This window comes from Cynocephalus volans, chromosome 17 (assembly GCF_027409185.1).
Source record: "Cynocephalus volans isolate mCynVol1 chromosome 17, mCynVol1.pri, whole genome shotgun sequence".
Classification (NCBI taxonomy): domain Eukaryota; kingdom Metazoa; phylum Chordata; class Mammalia; order Dermoptera; family Cynocephalidae; genus Cynocephalus; species Cynocephalus volans.
In genome coordinates, this window is record NC_084476.1 from 9,954,329 (window position 1) to 9,960,714 (window position 6,386).

General features: G+C 46.1%; 1 pseudogene; it reads right to left on the bottom strand.

Annotated features, from left to right (window-relative positions):
* Nucleotides 1-3,055: 3,055 nt before the first annotated feature.
* LOC134366061 (solute carrier family 2, facilitated glucose transporter member 8-like) overlaps nt 3,056-6,386 on the bottom strand; it is a 38,558-nt pseudogene continuing 35,227 nt past the window's right edge.

Below are 6,386 nucleotides of genomic sequence, written 5' to 3' on the forward strand. Positions count from 1 at the left end.
TGCCACGGTCAGTTTCTTTTAGTGTCTTATAACAACCTAGATACCTTGATCAGTGCCTGGGAATGTTCAAGTCCTTGGATTTGTTTCCAGCCTGCTGAGCAGAATATGGAGCTGGCCAGGTGTCAGAGGGGTCAAGGCACTCTGCTTTTTGATGAGGACAGAGAAAGAAAGTGGAGGGAACTGGGGGACCCTAGAAATATGAAAGTAGTTTTATTCATAATAGGAAATACCAAGTGTTGTCAAGGATGGGGGCAGCTGGAACTCAGATTCGCCTGGTGGGAAAGTATAATGGCACAGTCTCTTTGGAAAACAGTGTAGTGGATTGAATTATGTCCCTCCCAGACTCCCTGAAGCTTGAATTGTGTCCCCCAAGCTTTCTGTATTAGAAACTCAGCCCCCACTGTGACTGTTAAGACAGTGGGAAATTCTGTTATCTTAATTGAATGGTGGAGCCTTAAAGAGATTGGATCGTAGGACCTTACAGTAGTGAATAGATTAGAAATGGTGGTCAAGGGTGTGGTTCTGAGAGTTTGTTTCTTTGTTTGTTTGTTAGTTAGTTAATTAATTAATTAATTACAGATGACTGGTAAGGAGATCTTTTTTTTTTTTAAAAGATGACCGGTAAGGGGATCTTAACCCTTGACTTGCTGTTGTCAGCACCACGCTCAGCCAGTGAGCAAACCGGCCATCCCTATATGGGATCCGAACCCGGGGCCTTAGTGTTATCAGCACCGCACTCTCCCGAGTGAGCCACAGGCCAGCCCCTGGTAAGGAGACCTTAATCCTTGGCTTGTTGTTGTCAGCACCATGCTCAGCCAGTGAGGGGACTGGCCATCCCTATATAGGATCTGAACCCATGGCCTTGGTGTTATCAGCACCACACTCTCCCGAGTGAGACATGGGCCAGCCCCTGAGGGCTTTAAAAGAAGAGGAGACTCTGTCTCTGACTCTCTCTGCTCTTTCTTTTTCACCATCTTCCAATGTGAGACCCTTGGGTCACTGCCACCACCACCAGATAGACTTTGGACTTCCCAGCCTTGGAAACTGTAAGCAAAAAATGTCATTTTCTTTATAAATCACCCAGTTCCAAGTATTATCTTACAAGCAACAAAAACGGACTAATACAAACAGGTTGGCAGCTTCTTAAAATAAACATAAGTTTACCATATGACCCAGCAGTTCCACTCCATGTAGAGACTTGTGTGGAAATATTTACAGCTTTATTCATAACAGCCCCAAATTAGAAATAGAACAAATGTCCAATGGAATATTCCTCACCAAAAAAAATGAACTACCAATGCATGTGACCATGTGGGTGAATCTAAAAAGGACTAAGCCAAGTTAACTCAGACACAAAAGAGTACGAAGCACATGATCGCATTTTTATGGAATTCTGTAAAAGCAGAATTACAGAGATAGAACAGAGACCACTGGTATCCAGGGCATAGTTGTAGGGAAGAGACAGACTGCAAAGGGACATGAGGGAACTTTGTGGGGTGATGAAAATGTCATTTTTTTTTTTTTTTGGCAGCTGTCTGGTACAGGGATGGAACCTTGCACCCTGGTGTTATCAGCACCATGTTCTAACTAACTGAGATAAGTAGTCGGCTCTGTCCTATATGTTTTTTTTTTTTTTTTTTTCTTTAAAAGATGACCGGTAAGGGGATCTTAACCCTTGACTTGGTGTTGTCAGCACCACACTCAGCCAGTGAGCGAACCGGCCATCCGTATATGGGATCCGAACCCGGGGCCTTGGTGTTATCAGCACCGCACTCTCCCGAGTGAGCCACGGGCCGGCCCTGTCCTATATGTTTTTTATGGCTGCTGGCTAGTACAGTGATCTAAACCCGTGACCTTGGGGTTATAAGGCTGTACTCTAACGAACTGAGCAAACCAGTAATTTATTAATAATAAAGGACAAAGTAGTCAGGAGAATGCAACAATTGTCAATGTGCAGGCAGCTAGTGACAGACCTCCAAAGTACACGAAGAAAATCCTGACAGAACTGCAGAACTAGACAAACCCACATTTACAGGTTGAGATCTGAACATCCTTCTCTCAACAGCTGGAAGAACAAGTGGACAGAAATCTGTTAGGAGTTAGATGGGATGGTTTTTTGTTTAGTTTTTGGCAGCTGACTGGTACAGGAATTGAACCCTGGACCTTAGTGTTATCAGCACCATGCTCTATCCAACTGAGCTAACCAGCCAGCCCTAATGGTTAATATTATGTTTCAACTTGACTGGGTCACAGGGTACACAGATATTTGGTCAAATATTATTCGGGGTGTTTCTATGAAGGTGTTTTTGATAGAAATTAAGATTTGACAGACTGAGTGAAGCAGATTGCCCTCCTCAATGTGGTGGGCCTCGTCCAATCCATTGAAGGCCTGAACAGATCAAAAATGTTGATTAGCAAGTAAGGGGGACGTCCTCCTGCCTGACTGCCTAAAGCTGGGATATCGGTCTTTCCTGCCTTCAGACTGAAACCGAGACATCTGCTCGTCCTGTGTCTTAGCCTGCTGGCCTTCAGACCGGAACTCACACCATCAGCTGTTCTATGTCTCCAGCTTGCCAACTCCCCTGCAGATCTTGGGATTTCTCAGCCTCCATAACTGAAAGTCCTTATAACAAAACTGTTCCTGTGTATATATCTCTCTCTATATATATACACACCAACGCCCCCCAGTGGTTTTGTTTCTTTGGAGAACCCTTTATAATGTAGATCTGAACTACACTGTTAAACAGCTTGACCTCACTGACATTTATAGAACACTCCACCCAACAACAGCAGAATACACATTCTTTTCAAGTGCACATGGAACATTCACCAAGATAGACCATGTTCTGGGCTATAGTACAGGTCTCAATAAAAGGATCAAAATTATTTTAAAACTTGGTGGACAAAACAGAACATTGGGTAAAAGAGCCAGAAGTGAAAAAAAAAAAAAATTCCTACAACACAAAGGAAAGACACTAAAACATAGACTATATGAGTGAAAAATTAAGAGAGAAAAGACAAGGATGTACGATATCTACCAGAAGTGTCAGAAAGAGAATAGAAAATCAGGGGCTGGGGTGTGAAAGGAAAGAAATAAATGAACAAGTTCTCATGTGTCTGATACATAATGTTTCTAAAGTTTTTGTTGGTGTTGTTAAAGCCAAATTCATGTAAAAAATAGGGAGGAACTGGAATCCACCCTGCCTTTGGGAGCTCAAACAAAAAAAGGCACGGCCTGATTTTCTGGGTCAAATTTTTCTTTGGCAACCTTTACTCGGCAGTAGATCTGTATGCGTGAACATGGAAAGGTGCTCGAGATATACTGTGAGATAAAAAACCCCAGGTTTCAGATGAAATGTGTGCATGGCGAAGTCGGAAACGCACAGCACGTCATTACAGTGCCTCCACTTTAGGGAGTGGGCTTAGGGAGCACTGGGACACTTTCACTTTTTACTGTATTTTTGTTGTTAAATGGTTTACAATAAGCACATATAAACATAACTTTTATAACAAGTCTGGGGAGAAGAAAAAAAGTGTTTGAAAATTCGCTACTACTACCATTACCAGAGGGAAACACATTACGGTTCTCAGCCCAACCAAGGGACCGCTGCGCAGGCATCGGGAACGTGAATGCAGACATGTGGTTACTGACATGGAAGATGCTCCTGCACACGGATGTGGCCCCACTTCTGGAAGGCCCCAGGGAATTTGGATTTTGTGGCAGATGAAAGCTGTCCAGGGTCCTGTGCCTGGTTTCACACATTTTACTGAAATGAGAGCAGCTGCTGCAGGATCTTCTGGAAACTGACCCTGGAGTCCTGCAGTCTCCACCCCTCTGCCTGGCCCATACTGCAATTCTTTCTTCTCCCTTTGATGAAGTGGCCTCATTACATGACTTAATGGTGAATGTCAAGGTGGAAGCATACGGGAACCGCACGGTCTGGAAGACGACAGGGGAGATTCGAAATGGGAAGACTCGTCCCTTCTGTTCAGTGACACTAGACAGAGATGTGTGTTGCAGATCTTTCAAGACGGAACGAAAATCTTTACAGTTATTTCTGGGAAGGGGTGGCTGTGAATAATTTTATTATTTATCCAAATAAATGAGCTAATATTTATAATGTAGTTAGGACAAATGGTTAAGCTGCTATAAAAATAAGTTGTTATGTTAAATAAATCTTTTTTCTAAATTTCCTACAATAAACATAGATAATGAATAACAAAGGTAATTTCTAAAATACTTCTGGCTCTATTAAAGTCAACAGAAAAAGAGGGCTTTTGTGTTTTTTTGAACCCCAACAAGATTTGATGGCTAATGACCCACGGCCCTGAGCCCAAGGAAAGAGACAGACATGACCTCCACATGCCAAGAGCAAGCTTGGCTGAGCACGAGGAAGTAAATGAATAGGATGCTCTGGGCAGGCCCAAGAGGCCTGGTTTACAGAAGGACAGAATACACCCTTCTCAAACTAGACTTACACAGAGAGGTCGTGACTTGATTTTCTGAGTCAAATCTTAATTTGAAGAAGTTCTTTCCTGATAATGCAGCCACTTGAGAGGAGCAACCAGGTGCCCAGCACCCAGCCTCCAAAAGCATATCCAGCCAGGAAACGAGGAGCCAAGAACTGCCCCCCAACCCCTGCTGCTATAGTGTCATGAAGGAGGCGGCGTGTGGAGGGCTGACCACAGGGCTCCTCCCAAATAGTCCTGAGTCCCCACAGCAGCAGCAGGAACTGGACCCGGAGGCTGGTGAACCTGACAGCTCTGGGTATAGGCTGCTGTGAGCTGGACACGAAAGAGGGACCAGGAGGCCAAGGCTCCCAGTGACTGTGCTCCTGGATCCCGACTTCTCTAGGGCCTGGGACTGTCAAGGGCCCCGAGCTCAGGCTCAGCTCAGAGCCAAAGGCTGGCTCCATTCCCCGTGAAGTTCAAAGCTGGCCCAGCTAGGAGGGACAGCCACTCACACAAAAGGGATATCACCATGCCTCAAAATGCGCTGTGATTTGTTCCAAACTCCTTCCTTTGGTTTCAGGGACATAGAACAAGGTGAAAAGGACACTGCAGACACAGAAGGCAGAGGAGAGACAGAAGGGTCAGTAAGGCCTGAAGACCTCCTGCAGAGAGAGAGGAAAGACCACGTGGGGACGAGGGAAAAGGGCAGGAGGCCCCCACGGGATCATGGGCAAGGCCACCCCACCCCACCCCTGGGCGTGGACCCGAGCCTACCAGGCCCACAGTTACACCTGTTCTGTCTCCATCCAGCTTTGGAGCTCAAGAAAGTGGAGGACAGGCTGGCAGGAAGTCCTGCTGCCTGGGCTCAGCATTGTCCACAATGTCAATGCTGTGTGAATGGGGAAACTGAGGCTCACAGCAATGAAGTGAATGCCCCAAGGTCAGACAACCACTATCGAGAGACACCTGGCATTATACTCCTCTGTCTATCTACTTATCGATCCCATTTAATTCTCACAGTATCTCTGAGAAAGTAGAACTATGGACGTCTTCACTTCACAGATGAAGAAACTGAGATGTAAGAGTCTAAGGGAGTTTCCCAAGTCATGAAGCCTGTGAGAGGCAGAGCCAGGATGCGATCCAGGGCTGTCCAACCCCAACGCCTGCCCTCCTAACTGCGAAACCACCTGCTGCAGGCCGGAAGGCTGGGAGCCAGAGAGAAGGGACGTGGCTATGCCAGCAAGGTGGCTCCTAGAAGTCCCACCTGGTTTCAAAGGGGCAAACATGCAGTGAACAATTCTCTGAGAATGGAGACCCATCTTACCTTTTTCTGTAGAACTTTGCATGTTGCAAAAGCCCCAAATGGAATCTAAGATAAGATAAAAAAAAGTGTAAGTATCTCCCCTTCTGCCAGTTAATTTGTTCTCTGAGCGGCATTCATGTGAGGGAGTAATGGGCAGGAGGTGAACGAGGGCAAAATGCTCATGGGGAGGAAGTGCTAAGCCCAGGGGCGAGTCTGGGGAGGAATGTTGCTGGGGATGTGGTCAGCTCTCCCTTCAAGTAGCTGGCAGAAGACTGCCCTGCTCTGCCCTGTCCAATACATCCTGTCCCTATGGTGAGCCCTATCAGTCGCTGCAGAATGCCAGACTCTTCCAGTATCCTCGGGATCGGTGCGTACACGTTCTATCTAAAATCTTTAACTCTTGGAGACTATGTTGAGGCTAATGTATCTTTTGATGGAAAAGAATAAAATCTAAGGAAACATCTCTTGACTAGTGCTTCAGTCCTGGACCCTTCAACGGACGGGAGGGGTCCTGGGGTTGGGTGACAGGGACCCTAGGGTGACGCTCACGATAAGCTGCGTGGGAACAGCAGAACCCAGGACCACAGGAGCAGCCCCTTCTTCTCTGCCGCCTGCGCACAAGAAAAACAGC